The sequence below is a fragment of the Pimephales promelas genome, chromosome 17 (assembly GCF_988280905.1).
Source record: "Pimephales promelas chromosome 17, fPimPro1.hap1.1, whole genome shotgun sequence".
NCBI classification, from domain to species: Eukaryota; Metazoa; Chordata; class Actinopteri; order Cypriniformes; family Leuciscidae; genus Pimephales; species Pimephales promelas.
This window is the reverse complement of record NC_142785.1, coordinates 393,580-414,407: the sequence shown is the minus strand read 5'-3', so window position 1 is coordinate 414,407 and position 20,828 is coordinate 393,580. Positions and strand designations below refer to the sequence as shown.

At 41.6% G+C, this 20,828-nt stretch overlaps 1 long non-coding RNA gene across 1 annotated transcript; it reads right to left on the bottom strand.

Annotated features, from left to right (window-relative positions):
- Positions 1 to 18,415: 18,415 nt before the first annotated feature.
- Positions 18,416 to 18,975, bottom strand: LOC120464299 (uncharacterized). The gene is made up of 2 exons (XR_005618664.2): positions 18,684 to 18,975; positions 18,416 to 18,537 (listed from the first exon to the last, which is right to left on the bottom strand). It is a non-coding gene; the product is annotated as an uncharacterized LOC120464299 (long non-coding RNA).
- Between the last annotated feature and the right edge of the window lie 1,853 nt (positions 18,976 to 20,828).

Below are 20,828 nucleotides of genomic sequence, written 5' to 3'. Positions count from 1 at the left end.
ACTGTGAAGCTGCTTTCAAGCAATCCGTCCTGTATAAAGCTTTGCAGACTAGACTTTGGGAAGCGTTGCACACGATCCTGGTCAGAAGTTATGAAGCACAACTGCTGTATCCTGACGACTTCAGTGCCTCGTAATCCCTGGCTTCCTATGAGAGCTGCAGCCTTCACTAATAGCTTTCTTTTCAAATGAGCGCTTTGGTACTCGACTTCAGAGGGGAGGCCCAAGCATGAAATTCAATTACGCAGCACACGCTCGTCCCGTGTTAATCCTCAGCATGCCCTCGGGATTTTCCCTCGCCTCGGTCCCGGTCCGAGAGCCATGGATGTGCAAACATGAGCTACACATGAGCTGGTCTGCCAGGGGACGCAGATCGGTGGAACACAACGGGTCAGGACGAACCCGTCCGGAGGGACTCGGATAAACTGAGGGAAAGCCAGTAGAGGTTCATCCTACAGATAAATCAGAGAACGTCTGACCATTACTATAAGCGGAGGAGGGTCAATGAATAAAGATATAGATCACTTCAGAATTATAACTTCCTGATAGTTTGCTCTCCTCCACTTCATCCGAGATGTTCATGTGTTTCTTTCTTCAGTGGGAAAGAAATGAAGGTTTTTGAGGAACACAATCCAGGGTTTCTCCATATAGTGACTTCAATGGGGTCCAACAATTCGAAGGTTTTATATGATTAATTTAGGCTTTTATTCACATATAAACATTGATTGGCGAACGTACGGTCACTCAAATATAATAAAACTCAAGTATTCTTGCAAGACTTTTCTCACGTTGACAGATATTACTAAAAATATCTCCATTTGTGTGATGAAGGAAAGTGGAATGTGTTCGGAATGACAGTAAACGAGTAAATGATAACAGAATTTACATTTTTGTGTGAACTATCCCTTCAAGTGTCAACACTTACAGTAACTCTTGCTTCATATTATCAGTGCAAAAACAGATGGACAAATATGCATATTTAATTTAAGGCTTTGGCCTAAGCAATAAACCCTGCATTTGTGTTTATGTTTCTGCATTTGTGACTGATAACTGCACGTTAGATAACTGACTGTCTGCAGTGATGAATTCTATTGAATAAAAAGAAAATGAGCTTTTTTGACAGTGAAATCTTAGTTAAAGATTGAAAAATCAAGCCTCTGTTGTGTCAGAAACAGCTTCAGACAACACTATACACTGCGTCCCTAACAAACACTTCTCAAAATCTTACATTCCACAGAATAATCTGATTTAAATTACCCTTTAAACCAAATAATCTGATTTTCTTGCACAATAAATGACAAAAATCTCATAAAATTCTGATTGCTCAAAGTGAGATGCATTGACAAAAAAACATTGATTTTAAACAGATTTAAAACCATATCCACATGTGGATTGGATTCAGCTTGTGACAATTTTATTTCATATTTTGTTTTTAAATGAAATGTTGTATCCTGTTTCAGACTATAAAAAAAACACACCAAAAAAAAAAAAAAAACAGAATCGAGTCCGATAATGATGCCTGTATATAGTACAGTGCTTCAGACTGTTTTTTTTTGTTGTTGTTTATCTTTCGCCATTCAATCTACATAAAAATAAAGCCGCTGTGGATCCTCATCCGAGTTCCTCGGCTCACAGTTATCCGGCACAGACGGATGAGCACTGGCTGTTTTCCCTGACACTGACTTCAGCTTCACTCACACAGAGTGAAAACAGTCTCGCTCTCACTGAGGGTCAATGGACGGACCGGCGAGAAATGCAGAGGAGTTTCCCTGAGCGGGAACACACTCCACCAGAGGAGTCCGAGTGTGTGTTCTGGACCCGTGGAGGGGCGCGAGTGTGTGTTCTGGACTCGTGGAGGAGCGCGAGTGTGTGTTCTGGACCCGTGGAGGGGCGCGAGTGTGTGTTCTGGACCCGTGGAGGGGCGCGAGTGTGTGTTCTGGACCCGTGGAGGGGCGCGAGTGTGTGTTCTGGACCCGTGGAGGGGCGCGAGTGTGTGTTCTGGACTCGTGGAGGAGCGCGAGTGTGTGTTCTGGACCCGTGGAGGGGCGCGAGTGTGTGTTCTGGACCCGTGGAGGGGCGCCAGTGTGTGTTCGAGACCCGTAAAGGGGCGTGAGTGTGTGTTCTGGACCTGTAAAGGGGGCGTGAGTGTGTGTTCTGGACCCGTAAAGGGGGCGCGAGTGTGTATTCTGGACCCGTGGAGGGGCGTGAGTGTGTGTTCTGGACCCGTAAAGGGGGCGCGAGTGTGTGTTCGGGACCCGTAAAGGGGCGTGAGTGTGTGTTCTGGAGCCGTGGAGGGGTGCGAGTGTGTGTTCGGGACCCGTGGAGGGGCGTGAGTGTGTGTTCTGGAGCCGTAAAGGGGGCGCGAGTGTGTGTTCGGGACCCGTAAAGGGGCGCGAGTGTGTGTTCGGGACCCGTGGAGGGGCGTGAGTGTGTGTTCGGGACCCGTGGAGGGGCGCGAGTGTGTGTTCTGGACCCGTAAAGGGGCGTGAGTGTGTGTTCTGGAGCCGTGGAGGGGTGCGAGTGTGTGTTCTGGACCCGTGGAGGGGCGTGAGTGTGTGTTCGGGACCCGTGGAGGGGCGCGAGTGTGTGTTCGGGACCTGTGGGGGGGAATGTGTTATCTGGATCCGCATTGTTTTAAACATCCAGGATACACACACGAAAGGACTATATTAAAGTCCCTGTAAAGTCAAAATGAAGTATGTGTTCTGAGTTTGTCACACCACAGAAAAATGTGTTATTAGTCACCCAGCTAGATTTGAATGATAAAAAAGCCGGCAAGTACATAAAATAAGCTATGAAAATCATGAAAAATCAGCAGTTATCTCTGTTCTCAAACGCTGGGGGCGTGTCCGCTGGGGCGTGTCCGCTGGGGGGCGTGTCCGCTGGCTGCTGTGGACGGTGATATTAGCTGATACTGCTTTCGGGACGGGAGGATGAACGCTGAGGCGGGAGATAGTCGTTTCAGCCCTGTTCACCAGTAACAGTGGATTATCAGTGATCCCAGTTGTCTCTGAGAAAAGTTTATAAAACGATCCTGTGTAAAACGATCACTACAGAGGCGGGTGTTGGCGATGATCCTCAGCTCTTCATCAAGGTTGGCTCTCTAAAAACCTCTTCTTGATGTGATCGTTTTTAGGAAATTCAAATAAAGACACACCGATCTGTTTTGGACATGATCGCATCCAGGTAGTAGCCAATGCATTTCCGTGTCGAAGGCATCACTGAAAAGTTCTTTGGGGTCCCAAAGACGAGAAAATGTGAAAACCTCTTTTAAATGAAAGATATAGATTATAGTGCATGTTATCTTAGGGTGCTCAAGTTGGTTGAAACTGGAATCCCTGAACTGCTAGTAACACCTGAACTTGCGTCCATAGTCTGATAACATGAGCGTGAGAGCGACATGTACATCATCTGTCGAGTCCCTGGAGGTTCCTTAGGCTGGAAAGGGCATGAAGGTAAGTGTATTTTGGGGGAGCTGCTCCAACATGTCCCTCGAGCTCTTATCTGATGCTTGGAGTCGCTGTGAACTCCCATCCGTCAGTCTCGGCCGGGAGTGAACACTGAGATTACAGGCCACAAATCTCTGTTGATGGATTGGATTTAAATCAGTCACATTTAAACATGAACTCGCTTTTGCGCGACTGCTCTTATTTTAGCAGCGATGATGGAAGACGGCCAAATAAACAACCCTCGGGACCCAGAACTGGGGAAACCCCTTCAGATGGTCAAACCAGCGGCTATCAGAGCCTTGTGTGTGTGTGTGTGTGTGTGTGTCTGGGAACGGCGATGTTCTCTGCTGATCCTGTGGGAGTCGAGAGAAGATCTGGGATGCCAGCGTTGAGACCGTCCCGCAGAGAAACACAGATATTCATCCGTTTTCCAGACCTGAGCTTCAGCAAATCAGGATCAGAAGGGAAAAAAGGGTCTACATTCACACATGCAGATTCCCAGGACATGCCAAATCCAAATATCCCGCTCAATTTGACCGTCTGGATTAGCATATATATAAGTGTATACACACACTCACGTGTGTCGTACATCCTTTACACGACTTTGCATGCTATTAAACTCAAATCGGATGGGAATACAATGCAAAAAATGACACTCTTCCTTAATATTTCTGTCTTGTTTTCCAGTACAAACATCCCCTTGTTTTTCCTTTGATTGAAGTTTATTTTTAGGACTCCACTGGCAGATATTTGTTCTTGTTTTAAGCAAAAAGTCACTTAAAGGATTAGTTCACCTCAAAAAGAAAGTTTTGCGCCAGGCATTACGTCATCACGTTGGAAAGGTCATGCGGGACGTAGGCGGAAGTACCGCCGCATTGTTTTAAACATCCAGGATACACACATGAAAGGACCAAATTAAACAATAAACTGACACAAACCGCATTGATTTGGACTTGGTGAGTTGAAGTTCATTGTGTGGAGAAAAATCCTGAGAAAAAAACTTCATTTCTTTTCCACTGGGAAAAGTAAGACATGGATGGCATAGGGGTGATTCTGATCTGAGGTGAACTCATCCTTTAATTTTGAAATATTTTAAAATTTCATTCAGTCAATTTGCTTCTTCTCCAGTAAATGTATCTTGATATAAGAAAGTTTAGATGTTTGCACTGAAAAACAAGACAGAATTCCTGAGGAAGAAAAGAGTATGACACTGTGATGACTCATGATGTTTGTAGTTTAAGGTTCACAGAAAAAGCTTGGCTGCTAAGATCAGTTTATTGGGAAAGAGAAGTGCTGTGATGTTTTGCTAACCTTTAATCTCGTGTAATCCTGACACTGATGGCTTGTAACATCATAAGCAAGTATGAACTATGAATCATAGGCTAAGACTAGAACGATTCTGATGTTAGTGTGTGGGAAACACAAAAGCGAGTCACATGGGTCGCGGGACTCCCAGAGGATCGAGATGCTCCGTCCGTCTCCATGTTCCTCTCCTTCCTCTGGTATAGTGGGATGCTCGGGGAAAGCTGGTTGTGATTAAACGGATGGCGGTGTTTCGTAAGCTGACAGCTGTGTATACACCGATGATACACAAACAGACCTGAACGGCGAACGCAACAAGTAGCTCGTTTTGAAGACTTTCCCAAAAAATGCAGCTGAAGAGCTCAGGCATGTAATTACACACGGAAATATTTATGTGCAGCTACTAGTGCATACAGAGAACGCAAAACACAACATCCTACTTGTCCCGAGATGTTTACGTGTTCAGGTCAACACGCCGGCTCCTCAACAACGGCCAGGTCTGACGATCAACACGCACTAATCCTTCTCTACTCACAGTCTTATAGTGTTGAATGTGGACGCTTGTTTACGCCAGGGGGAAATACTGGAAAACATCATTGCTACTTTCTCACAATTCAGACTTTTTTCTCTTGGAATTGTGAGAAATAAATTTGCAAAGTCCAAATTGCAAGAAAAAAGAATTGTGAAATAATAAGCGTCAGTAATTTATAGCTATAGTCATTCTCTGGGACAGGGTATGGATCTATTAGTTATTTAAATATACATTTGTAATGCAAGTCATTCACATATTGACGTGAAAACACCTTTTCTATGACGGACATGCTTAAATTTGTGAATTAATTAAGTTTGATACATTTCTTGGGAGAATTAAGTTAGAAATTTCAAGGTGAGGTTGTAAAATATCATGCTTTAAAAACTGGGAAAAAATGGTCAAAATAAAGTGTGTCATTGTTTTCCCTTTGAATTAAGACAAGTTTCTGAGCCCCGTTGGCAGATATTTGATCCGGTTTTAAGCACAAACTCACTTCATTTTGACATATCTTCAGTCACTTTGCTTCTCCTGATTTAAGAAGGTTTGGATGTTTGTACTGGAAAACAAGACAGAAACACCGAGAAACATCATGTTTTGAAGTGAATTTGACATTTAAGAGTGATTCAATTTAAACTTGAAAATTTCAAGAGCATATGGAGATAATACAGGGTCCATTTCTAACTGATGTGTTTTAAATGGGATTGTCTAACGGTGGAAACCCGTTTTCAGCTGCGTTCATTAATCATCATCATTTAAAACAGCTCGGTCAAGCTCATTTTCATGTATTTATTCCATGGCGATGTCTATTCTGATCTGTGTTTACTTGAAAACGCTATTCCTGGTTCATTGTGCCTCCGCACCTGCTAATAAACAACTGGCAGTGTTTTCTGAGCAAGTTCAGAAATAGCTTTCCCATGAGTTTAGGGTCTAAAATAAAGGCTTGCGCAGACGCGGCCCGACTGCTGGAACGACCTCGTCATGGGAACATTCTCCAACTGTCTGTATGGATTTAATAGCGTGAAGAACAAATATCAAGAACGTGCAAATATCTATTTTGATCAGGTTGTTTAAGCAGAACTGGCCGTTTGGGATGTGATATTAAATCTGCACTTTAATGCACTTTAATGCCGAAACCTCAAACGTCAAAACGAGGTCAACGGGAAAAGTTTACATTTCTGTCTGAGGATAAAAAAAATGAAAACCGCGACATGCGACAGATCTTCAGGGAAACCATGAATAACTGACTCGCCACAAACCACATCCATTCTGATAGCAGTAAAGCGGATAAACGCACCAGGATAAGGACATGTTCGCATAACAAAAACACGCATCTGGCGTGTTTCAGAGACGTCATTGAAAGATACGACATCAACCAGTTACCATCAACTCTGTGTTGGAAACGAGATGTAACAGTTTGTCCTTTTCCACAATCGTTTCGCTATTCATAATCGCTCCGTAACTATTGCTGTGGTGTGCGAGTGTTTTCTATATTAGTGAATGGTCCAGTCATAATAAGTTTCCATGCTTCCCCAGAAAGGGAGTGTATTTACTTTGAGGTCGCTGGAGATATGCCGGCGAGACAAGCGTCCCCGTCCAGCTCGCCGTGGGTGGCCAGGTCTTGCCCAGATTCATCCAGGCCTACAAGACAGAGCAGATAAAATGTGGAAATTGACAGATTTGATGCCAGATCTTCCTTTTAATGGGCCAGCGTGCTTTTAAAGCGTGCCATGCCGAGTCAATTATTTATGTTTTTATGGAAGATCACAATGAAAAATGGTTGTGGATAGCCGCAGCAGATATGATAACACAAACACACTAACAATGCTGCGGCCAGAGACTGGAAATAAACCCTGAACGACTCGTGCAGAGGACGCCTATAGCACTTCATCTGGATGAACTTTAAAACATAATTACATGTCGCATATTAAAACGTGTCTATGTAACCATAAACAAAGGAACATCATGTCCCAAGATTAGTTATCATCTCATCATATTCTTTTTTGGCAACCCAAGATGTAATACTTTTAATACTTTATTATTTGATGATGGCAAAAATCACGGTGAGCCAGTCTAGGCCTGATCAAATCATCTTAATTAACTGCGCATATGAATATTAGCTGGAAAAACTCTCAAGATAACTCAAAGACATTCCATCGCTGTGGTCGACAAGTTAAGCATTAACAAAATGTGATATTTACAGAAGCAAAAGCTAATAAAAAGATAACTTTAAAAAAGTAAACTAAACATTTAAATATATTTCAATGACTGGGAAATATTTATATTTATAAATCTGTGACATCCACGCAAAAAAAAAAAAAAAATGTACACAGATTTGTGAAATATTCCTGATTAAAGGAGTATGACATCCACCACAAAATAAAACAAATGAATAATAAATATATAAATAAAAATCCAGATCAGATGGAGGACCTTCGCCTAGACACGACCACAACACATGATGTAGTCAGCCGGATCCGGGCCGTATCCAGATCAGATGGAGGACCTGCGCCTAGACACGACCACAACACATGATGTTGTCAGCCAGATCTGGGCCGTATCCAGATCAGATGGAGGACCTGCGCCTAGACACGACCACAACACAGCCCTCTGGCTTGCTTAGTTTGAGACAATTAATAATCAACAACATTATTGATCTGACTGTTCTGACACTGCTGTATGAAAACTGAATTGAGTTGGACGATGACATCACTGTTTTCTCCAGAACTGCCTAATAGATGAAATGATCTAATTTAATAATTGATAATCTTTAATATGGAACTGAATCAACACTGCACTGACTTGCATGCATCATCTGTTTTTCACTATAAAGCTGCTTTGAAACTATCTGAATAGTATAAAGAGGTACAGAATTAAAGGTGACTTGACTAATGTCTGTGTATATTACTCATCATGTGTCCGTCTGAGAATGTTGTAGTGCACACCTGAGAGACAGGTACCAGTAAAATGAAAGCTTTAGCATAAGTTCTGCCAGGAAGACTTAATTACCGCGTCACGTGTTACCTTCAGGTTATCCAATCACGTTCTTATTCTTGTCGTATAAAAGATCAGTACTTACACATGTTTGAGTTCGTAGATGCCGACGCGACAACAACCTCCACCCTCCCCACCACCACCACCAGGATGGTCCCGTCTACACTTCCCTGGGGGGTCGGCTGCGCCCCTGCCTTCGCCTTCAGGGAGGAAATGCTGATCCGCTACCCTCGGATTACGATCTATGGACAGGGCCTACGCCAAAGAACTTAGCAAATAATTGCCTGCTGGGCTGTCAATAAATGGATGCTTTGTTGCATCATTTTATCTCCCGAGTCATTCTGGTAGAACTAGGGGTTTTGTGTGTGCAGGTGAAGCGCAGGTGGATTTATATCTGCATGTAGAGCTTCCTCCTGTCAGGCGCTTGATCTCTCAGCCTTGCGTTCTCCGGCTCCGTCTGATCAACATCTGCACCTCGTGTTCGATGGCGTTCCACGATTCAAAGCGAGCGACGAGGAAACCCTCGGCCCAGTTTGACACATCACACCGGGATCCTTCCGTTGCACGGCCAAGACTTTCCACGGCTGGATTCACGAGCTGTCGAACACGAGACATGATACGCGGCTGCCACGCAAACTCCTCGCTCGTGAATCCTCAAAAAACCAGCAGCACAAATCATGCTGGAGATAAACCTCGCTCGGCTCCTACCTGACAAACGCAGAGGCCTGGCGTCTCCAGATGAACACGCTGGAATGTTCCACCTGTTTATCCTGCGTTCTCCTACTGTAAACCGCTCCGACAAATGGTTTTCTTCTCTGGACAACAAAGCTAAATATTGTACACTGTGTATATGTGTTTAGATTACTGTCAAGCTCTTTATGATCAGTGGAAACAGGCCGGTTTTTATAATCAAAACTTTTTTCACCGTGAGCTTCTACACTTTATTTGTGACATACACACACGTCCTATAGAAATATACAAGCTGTGTGGAAAAGGCCGTACGTTATTCTTGTTACAGCTAGAACAGGACACACACACACTTCTGAGAGGACGACTGTGAAATCTCCGCGATCGGCTCTTAGACTGTTTTAACCCTTCGGGTGTCTTTTCAGGCTGAGGAAGGAGGTTAAGGTGGATTCTTATGCGGTCTGATGTTAACAGTTAAGAAACAGCGGATTGTGAGATATGCAAACACAAGCAGACATTTCCGTCACACTCACTGTCACGATGAGTGACGACTAAGAGCTGGAAACAAGATGTAGACATCGCAAGATGAAAAGCATACGACACCGTATCAACACCAGCTTGCACATCGCAAGACATCCACAAAAAATATATATCATCAAATAAAAAATATAGAATACAATGAATACAGATCTGGGAAATATTGCTGTTAATAAATCCAAAACAAATACAAAACAAAACAAAATATTATTATTATTTAAATACAGATCTGTGAAATATTTCTGTTTATATGCCATCCACCACAAAATAAAATAAAATAAAATAAATACAGATCTGGGAAATATTTCTGTTCATAAATGTGTGACATCCACGCAAAAACAAACAAAAAATAATCTGTAAAATATAAAATATAAATTCATGATATCCATATATATATATATATATATATCATATCCATGCTATCAAATATATATAATAATATATAAATAATATAAATATAAATAATATATAAATAAATAAATAAAATAATCAAGTTAAAGGTGGACGTTTCTCTCCAGAGTTATAATGGCTGCTGTGCCCCTGTTGTTTTGGTTCATGTGATGTTATTAACAGTAATCGAGCCTTGTTCTGGCCATGGGCATGTAAACAACACTGTTGTGTAGCCAACTGGCCTAATTGCTGGTGTGATTGCTCTAACGTCCACGATAACACACTCGATAAGAGCGTTCACATCATTGATGTCATCAGTGCTGTCAGAACAGCCAACAGAAACAGATCCGGCGTGTGACGGGACGAGTTCACAGGAGACTCTCGCCGTTCACATGCCAGCCTCCATTACGCAACACCAGCGCTTGTTTGACTTAGAAAACGAGACTGTGAATAACCAGTAGGAAATGAAGCAGGACTTTGCCAGTTTTCAGGCCGTCATTGTCTGCGATAATCAGCGTAATCTGAGTCCTAGTACGACTGCCTCGTGTTTATGTGTTCAGCACTTCGTCTGCCTGCTCGATTCCACAAAGCTCTTCTACAGCGTTTTATTGCATTACATGACAAAGATAACAAGCTGTCATCATAGATTTTGCTTTATTAAGCTCTTGCCTGATAGCTTCATGAAAGAGCTGAAGGAGAGCTATCTTTTGAGAGGCTGCTGAAAGTATCCCAAAAATGTAGTGACATTAAAAAATAGTGACATTTGGAATAGTTTGGAAAGTGGGCTCTGGCTCGCACTGATATCATCAGATAAGCACGCTTGTTCCCATGTGATAAGAGCGACCAAACGTTTAGTGGGAAATGACTGCAAAGTGCTGTTCTCCGAAGACAGCGGCCGTTTCACAGGATCAGCCAGAGAAATTACACGAAAGCTGATTCGCACTTTTTAAAAACTCTTGGCTGCATGTTTTTGAAGCTGCTTTCCTTAAACTCGACGGCAAGATCTGTCCGTCACCGCGCTGGACTCGCTCACGGGCCATCACAACATCTTTCCCCGCAGAACTATAGTCCAGCCGAGACAAAGACTATAGAAGAACAAGAGGCGAAACTCTGATGCTTTTTTGGTAACAGCCACTAGGTGGCGCTTCGGTAGCGCGGCCGCCATTTTGGGGTGAAAATTCCAACTGGAGTTACTGGACGACAGCACAGATAACAGTTTTTTGAGTTTTTCTTGCATTGGTGAGTATTTCCATTGTATGCAACTTTAGACCTTTACTACTATTATTAGTTACCAGCTCCACTAGGCCTGAAATACATTTTTATCCCGTATTTTTACGCTCTGATTGTGTGAGATGTACAAACTCGGACAGATTCGGCTTGAAGTCCTCGGATGCGGTGCCGCGCGCGCTGTTATAAAGAAGCTGTGCACACAGCTAAGCGATATGAGGTTTTGCCGGTCTTGTGCACCGAATTTGTCTCTTTTGCTAGAATCCGGTAGATTTTCAAAATAAAACACCCTGTGGAGACTGAAGAAGTCACTAACGCTCCCCTGCTGAAACGCGTCTGAGACGAGTAGGGTTGGGTATCGTTTGAATTTGAACGATTCTGATTCCGATTCCGATTCCTTGTTTCAATTCCGGTTCCTAACGATTCTCGATTCCGATTATTTTAAGAGGCAGGGTCAAAAAAGTTTAGCTAACCTTGCTAACCAACGGCCTTTCTGAAAGAAATAATCCTTTCTGAAGGAAATACTCCTTCTGTAAAAATACTCCTTTTGTCACAAATTTTGCATTTTGCCAAGATTTCGTTATTTTTAGAAAAGTGAAGCCACACTTTGGATCGCCAACGTAAGGTACTCATGTTCGACTCGTGCGGTTATGTCAACACTTCCGGTAGACGCTTCTTCATTGGTGTTGTTCAGTGATTTCTTCTTCCGGTCGGCGGACTGTGAATATCGAAACTAGGAATCGAAATTTTAACTTTTGAACGATTCCGGGAAAAACGAAAAGTTAGTTTCGGTTCCAATCGATACTCGATTCTCGATACCCAACCCTAGAGACGAGCTAGGGACGCAACAAAAATGTGGCGCTGACGTTCCGCGCCGTAGATGGATCCAGTGGATTTTAGGGGTAAAGCTGCACGGACCTCTCCCGAATCACCTCCAGCCCTCAGCCTCCGAAGCACCAAATAACTACACCTACGTTTCCCTCGTAAGCTGATATAACCATTTAAACATTCTCTGTGATATTTTATTTTTTTACATGACACACTGAGACAAAAGGTTTCAGACTGGACGTGCTGCGATGATGATAGCTCAGTTCACAACGACAAAACACACAGATCACTTGGTCTTGTCAATGGGACAATTTGGCAACTTTTTAAAAGTAAACTTTCCATTCAGAATCTTTGGGCATACATTTCGGCGTCTCGCGCTCGTCATCCACTCAAAACGTAACGTTACTATTTGGCCGGCTCGCAAGCCGAATCTAGCAAGCGGATCTAGATCGTAAACAAAACAACAGGCAGGCTGCAAACACACGTTTTGGCTTGTGAGCCGGCTTTGAGTGGATGACGAGCGCGAGACGCCAAAATGGACCAGGACGCGTCCTGTTGCAAAAGCATGTGAAAAAACTACAAAGTTTGCTAGGACAAAAGACTGTTAATCGCGCGATAAAAAAATGAACGCCGTTAAAATGGGTTTGCGTTAACGCCGTTAATAACGCGGTAAACTGACAGCCCTAATATATATATATATATATATATATATATATATATATAAGTCCACTAAAAGAGGGAGGGCGTTGTCGCATTTAACTCCAAAACTCTGGAATAGCCTTCCCAATATTGTTCGAGGCTCAGACTCGCTGTCCCAGTTCAAAACTAGATTAAAGACGCATCTCTTTAGCCAAGCATTCACATAATCCTTACCTTTCATTCCTCTGTTGAATCAGATCGAATACATTTAATACTATAAAACTTGAAGAGTCTGTAGGTTACTTGTATAGGTTGCATAGTATTTACGGTCATTACGTTCCTGTGTGTACTGTGTGTATTTCGGGTTTTCTGTTCAGCATCATAGATAATGTAGTTTTTCACCACGAATTTTGCTTTTAAATATGATCATTTTAAAACTAATATGAAATAATGCAGGCTGACTGTTCAAAAGCAGCAGATACGATCGATTAACAACCTCGTCGCTCACAGCAGGGCTGACTATAAAGATTTATCGTTACCGTTAAAAATCTATTTCAGTTTTAACATCTGGAAACCAGCTGTTGCACTCAAAAAATTAAATTAAATAAAATGAATGAAAATAGGACATTTCCTTCTAGAGTTATTGTGGTTTACAGCGTATAAAGAGTCCATGTTGAAGACTACACTTCAGTCCTTGACGATGATAACCCTACTGGACCGGCACTGAGACTCCAGCGCTGTGACAGAACACTCGTTCATTATCATCCTCGTCTCTGGAGAATCACTGAGCCACAAAGGAAGGAAACGTCACCTGAGCCAGTGAAGCGTGGGCTCTCCTGTTGCCACAACACGCATTAATCCTAGTGGTCAGCGATGGACACTGCACTTAAGCTGGCAGCGTCTCGCACGGGTTCATCGAGTCGGACACGACCGCTGCTCTTCAACTAGTCTTACTTATGATGTTTCTCACAACATCCGATCATATCTCACACACTTCAAATGTAAAGCAAGATCTTGGTTTCAAACGTGGTTGTTTTGAACATCTCAGGACTCAGGACAGACATCAGCCATGTGGTGGTAAGATTATTACCCTTACACTAAAAATATGATCAAGTCATCCATCCGAAGCATCAGCATTCAGACCAACAAAAATACAACCAATATAACCGATAATTCTCCACGTTAGATTTGTCTGGAGGAATCAGCCAGAACGACCGCACATGTTCACACACTCACCAAAAGCCACTTATGGAAATATGCATGATAAATAGGAAACATGAAATGTTTATGCAAATGTAATTAGTAAACTAATGTCGTACAAGTGAAGGGATTGAGAACATCTGCGACCTTTCGGAGACGGAAGCATGCAAACCAGACGGAGCTGCGAATCACTGTCATATTCCCATATCAGAAGAGCGCTTACAGTAAAAGGGCTTGATGGAGCTTTGAAGCTCTGCGTTCTCCATCATATGCAAACAGACTGATGATGCTGTTTATAGTGCATTCTGCTATCAAAATATTTACAGGCCAGCGGAGTTGTGCATTTGACTTTAAGCAGATGTTTCATCTACTCAGCGCTCACCTTCGCCGATCTAACGTTCTGGGATATCATCACCATCACACACACACACACACACTGCGAAACTCTTCTCGTATAAGAGAGTTATACTGAGGATTTAAAGACGCTGAGGTAAAGAAACTTGGACTGAAAAAATAAACTCGTTTTTTACTATGCAAATATTTCCACGATATTTAAAAATAAAGAAAAATAAATCTTTTTTGATTCAGGTCTCACACTCACCCAGGGATGATCATCCAGCGCTGATGATAACTGCCTTACCAGCTCACAAAGATATGTTCGGAGATGATGTTTGGATAACGTTCCTGTTAAAGTCGACGAATGTTCAAAACATCCTTTTAAAATGTTTTGAACTTTTTTTAATGTTCTCTGAACAAAGTAACAACATTTAACAATGTGAGACGAACATCCAACTAAAACGTTTCATAAAAAATTTTGTATAAATAATGTTTTTGTGCTAATGTTGTGGGAGCATTATTAACTTTATGTTATATGAATGAATTAATGTTAATTTAGAATTAACATTCCATTAATGTTACTGGAAGAATGTTTGTTCATGAGAAATCCTTGACAGACCGTTTCCTGTTAGCTAGATAGATGTTACAATATTATTTAATAAGATCATCTACAAGATGCTTATTAGGGGTGATCCGATCAGGATTTTTGGGGCCGATCACCAATCCCTGATTACTGGAAGCTGTATTGCCCGATACCGTTCACCGATTACAGGGTCTATTTGAAGACTTCTATTTATTATGTAGCATTACTCACTATATTTAACAACAATGTACATTAAGTATTACATTTAAGAGAAGACAATGTATCATGAATTGACACCTGTGAATGTCCAGCATATTAACTTAGCAGCTTGGTTATTGGGAACAGCTTAGGGCTTGACAGACAGAATATAAAATAAAATAAATTTTAAAAAACTGTAGAATATAAAATAAAATAAATAAAATGCTTAAAAAAATCTGATTCTTTAAATTTAGTTTAAAGAATTTAGATTCCGCCATTGCGGACTCTATTCATTCCGGTGAAATCATTGCTAAAATAAAACACAAACTTGTCCCTGCTTGATTTAGACTGATGAACATATTCAGTTTTGATGAGAAAAAAATATATGTGTGCGGATTGGAACCCGTAACCTCTGACACGCTTGGCAAAAGATCTCCCACTGGACCGTTGAATAACTCAAACGTAAATTGAGGATTGATGGATTTATTTACGGGTTAAGCAGAGAGGCTGCACGGCTTGACAAGCGGCCGCGGCGTGGTACACACATTGCAGATTGCAAATGAATTGTCTTTTTCACACACCTTGTAGAATTGCCAGACCGGTGAAGCCATTTTTATCAGGGCGTAAAAAAAATTGTCTCGCGAGTTCTGCTTCATCTGATCGGCTTTTCTGGATTGGCCTTTATAGAGACCGCCGATCAAACATCCCACAGCAATTATCGACCGATCAATCGGAGCACCCGTAATGCTTATGCAAATGTCTTACACATTTACCGTTTCTGAAACATTTACCGTTTCTGAAACATTTACCGTTTCTGACACATTTACCGTTTCTGACACATTTACCGTCTTACACATTTACCATGTCTTACACATTTACCGTTTCTGAAACATTTACCGTTTCTGAAACATTTACCGTTTCTGACACATTTACCGTTTCGGACACATTTACCGTTTCTGACACATTTACCGTCTTACACATTTACCGTTTCTGACAAATTTACCATTTCTGACACATTTACCGTCTTACACATTTACTGTTTCTGACACATTTTCCGTTTCTGAAACATTTTCCGTTTCTGACACATTTACCGTTTCTGACACATTTACCGTCTTACACATTTACCGTTTCTGACACATTTACCGTCTTACACATTTACTGTTTCTGACACATTTACCTTGCCTTGCGCATTTACCGTTTCTGACACATTTTCCGTTTCTGACACATTTACCCTGTCTTACACATTTACCGTTTCTGACACATTTACTGTTTCTGACGCATTTACCGTTTCTGACACATTTACTGTTTCTGACACATTTACCATTTCTGAAACATTTACCGTTTCTGACACATTTACCCTGTCTTACGCATTTACTGTTTCTGACACATTTACTATGTCTGACATATTTACCGTTTCTGACACATTTACCATTTCTGAAACATTTACCGTTTCTGACACATTTACCCTGTCTTACGCATTTACTGTTTCTGACACATTTACTATGTCTGACATATTTACCGTTTCTGACACATTTACCATTTCTGAAACATTTACCGTTTCTGACACATTTACCGTTTATGACACATTTATCGTTTCTGACACATTTACCCTGTCTTACGCATTTACCGTTTCTGACACATTTACTATGTCTGACACATTTACCGTTTCTGACACATTTACCGTTTCTGACACATTTAGTGTTTCTGACACATTTACCGTTTCTGAAACATTTACCGTTTCTGACACATTTACCGTCTTACACATTTACTGTTTCTGACACATTTACCGTTTCTGACACATTTACCGTTTATGACACATTTATCGTTTCTGACACATTTACCCTGTCTTACGCATTTACCGTTTCTGACACATTTACTATGTCTGACACATTTACCGTTTCTGACACATTTACCGTTTCTGACACATTTAGTGTTTCTGACACATTTACCGTTTCTGAAACATTTACCGTTTCTGACACATTTACCGTCTTACACATTTACTGTTTCTGACACATTTACCTTGCCTTGCGCATTTACCGTTTCTGACACATTTTCCGTTTCTGACACATTTTCCGTTTCTGACACATTTACCGTTTCTGACACATTTTCCGTTTCTGACACATTTACCGTTTCTGACACATTTTCCGTTTCTGACACATTTACCGTTTCTGACACATTTAGTGTTTCTGACACATTTAGTGTTTCTGACACATTTACCGTTTCTGAAACATTTACCGTTTCTGACACATTTACCGTCTTACACATTTACTGTTTCTGACACATTTACCGTTTCTGACACATTTACCGTTTATGACACATTTATCGTTTCTGACACATTTACCCTGTCTTACGCATTTACCGTTTCTGACACATTTACTATGTCTGACACATTTACCGTTTCTGACACATTTACCGTTTCTGACACATTTAGTGTTTCTGACACATTTACCGTTTCTGAAACATTTACCGTTTCTGACACATTTACCGTCTTACACATTTACTGTTTCTGACACATTTACCTTGCCTTGCGCATTTACCGTTTCTGACACATTTTCCGTTTCTGACACATTTTCCGTTTCTGACACATTTACCGTTTCTGACACATTTACCGTCTTACACATTTACTGTTTCTGACACATTTACCTTGCCTTGCGCATTTACCGTTTCTGACACATTTTCCGTTTCTGACACATTTTCCGTTTCTGACACATTTACCGTTTCTGACACATTTTCCGTTTCTGACACATTTTCCGTTTCTGACAAATTTCATTAGCATAAATAGCAGTGAATACGTTTCCCAGTTTGACTTCAAATGGTGTGTTCTAGCACTTTTGTGCTGAAATACAGCCCTACGTAATGATTTATCCCAAGGTAACAGCAAAGAGTGAAGTACATTCATCTCAATACATCAAACGCATGACGGATGCAAAGAGACACGCTTTACTCACTCGATTGTAAAATACTCTCAAGTATTTTTCTTCAAGGTGAAATCATTTCAGATGAGCACAATCCTCTTTAATCCCTGTGATAAAACCGGCAATGAACCGGAGTTTTAGGTCAGATCTACACAGTAACGACTCCAACAAAAGCAGAATAAACATCAAACATGTTCCCTTTGATACACAAAATATCCCCACCTCGATTAAAGATGTTTGTGATTATTGGAAAGATACAGTGGTGGTCAACAGTTTGGAATAATTAACATTCAAAGCTGAATTTATCATCATTACTCCAGTCTTCAGTGTCACATGATCCTTCAGAAATCACTCTAATATGAGGATCTGATGATCAACACACAGTTATGATTATTATCAGTGTTGAAACCTGTTGAGCTGCTTCACTTTTTTGATCCGTTAATCCAAACTTTTGGCTTTTTGGTAGTGTATACATGGCTATTGATTTCTAAAGCCATACAATGAAATGTGATTAAGTAAGTCATACCTGAGAAGCTCTGAGGAAGAACAGCACCGGCGTCAGAAGAACAGGACGAGTGTGTGAAGTCAGTGTGAACTCGAGATGCTTCTGGTCATAGTGTGGATGTAGATGTTGTGATTCCCTGACGAACAGGAGCTTTGACCGTTTCACCTGAGCTTGCTCATCATGTGCGAGAGGTTTCGCAGAACTTCACAGCAGAAGATAATCTACAGAGATAATGAACATACATTAAAGATCTCATTATACGGTTCAGTGACCCATATGTACTGGCAAAAGCCTGCTTTACACACACAACAAAAACAGACTGGCACAACAGAAGAACATACTGTACATAATCAGTTTGGATACGGACCGTGTGACTGTAAAACATAATTGACGGAGCCTCACACGATACTGATTAGATGTTGATCCTCTACCAGATGTGTTCTCGCGGCCGCACAAACTGAGCTCTTGTAGATCACGGTGTGGTTGGAAGAGGAACAGCATCACCAGCCCAAAGCCCACGGGCAAACAGGACCATTCCAAATGTGATTTTGGAAAAATGCAGGCTTGATTTACCACTGATAATGCAGCGCTTTAAACGAATAAACCGTAGAATGAAACTGCCGGTTTGCGTGGGGTTTGTGACGGGCATCACGCTGCCGTTTCTGTGAGCGTCTGCATTCCCAGAAGGAGATAACGGGGAAATGTCATCGTGGGCCGCCGGAAGTGGTCAAGAACTCTGCAAACGTCACGCTCTCGGGAAAGAAGACGTCTCGCAGCATTATCTGATTGGGTGGCACATCTACAGTCTTATGAACAGACACATATTTTCATATAGATGTGTATAATCATATTTAAGCATTAGCAATTATAGTAATTATATTACTGTGGGTGAAAAATATAAACATATTTTGATTGAAAAGAATAATAAAACATATATGAAAATGACTGTTAGGCTATATCTTCACAAGTAACCCCTTCAAAATTAATTTGTATTAAAGGTTTTTTCCCCAAAAAAATATTTGCACTAATGTCAATTAAGTCTCAGGCCATCGCCGGTTATTCGCCTCATAAACAGGTTTGCCTTCACTTCAGTTCAAGCATCTTTCATCACAGTAACGCATTAGAGCGTTCGAGACACAAACCACGTCCTAAAATAACTCCAGCCCAGCACTGCCTCTTCACTCTTACGGTTTTACTTTCAGCAATATTCATCTTCTGCAGTTCTCTGATGAGGAATCGGGGGAACTGGAGACAAAACAATATTGTTACTTCAACGCGCAGGAATGTGTGTGTGGCAGGAGCTCAAAACGAGGAACCCTGCAGGATCCCCAGGCCACTGGAGACTCACACACACACATATGCATGAGACTTGCACAACACACACACAACAGCAGAGCTTCAGCCCGAAGCCAGCGATCACGGAGCATCACTGACGATAGCGCTCACCTCGTGTTAATGTACAACAAGCATTACTCACCAACAACAGCACACATGAATATTAGTCTAGATTAATAAATAGTGTAAAAAGGTTAACCCCTGGTTTCACAGACAAGACTTAAAGGAACATATCATGAAAATCTGCCTTTCTCCGTGTGTGTGTGTGTGTGTGTGTGTGTGTGTGTGTGTGTGTGTGTGTGTGTGTGCTGTAATCGACCGCCTCGACCGCCAGAACCCGTGGACAGTGAACCCCAGTAACTGTGTTCTGGTGAGTCTTTCTCTGCAAGCATCTCTAAAAACAAGCCGGTCCAATTTCTCTCCTTCTGGCGTACAAGAGGATCTTATTATAATGCCATAGATTTATATCACATCTTGTAAAAAGGGGGCATAATACGTCACCATGAAGCTAGTCCCAGAGTTATTTGAACTAAAAGTGCTATTGTTTTGTCTCAAGAATCACACCAGTAATGTTTTTTCTAAGGCACGTTTATTAAAGCTACATGCTCAAGATCAACCTCTTGACAACAGACGGACTCTGACACGGAGGGCATCGCAGGACAACAGCCACACTGACACCTGGTAAGTTAGCGTTGCAAACCCGCTCTCCGCCCCAAACCACCACTGACTGTTCTACACAGCAACGTAACTTACTTTAACTTACATGTTATTGACGAGACGGGAATGAGACGGCAGACATCGCGAACAATGTTTCTATGTGCAGTTTGTCAACATATAACATTAGACGTCGTCTTTTTGTCTAATGACTGTACCTAACATTAGTCGTTCGCGGTCAAAACACTGGTATAAACACAGTTTGGTGTCGCGATTTTCAATGCCCAGAGCCTGTTAAACTTGAGCCAACCAACCCTGACGTCAACTGCACAATGGCGGCACCCTGGCGGCGAAAGATGCAAAGTTTTTTCTTTTTTTCTTCTAAATGTTTACATTTGTAATGTTCCTTATATAATTGTTGATTTTATTGGAAATCCATCTTGTGAATCATGTAAACTTGATTCACTGCTTCATTTCCTCTTTAATCTAAGCCCTGTCTGTGAAACCAGGCCTACGGGTCCAT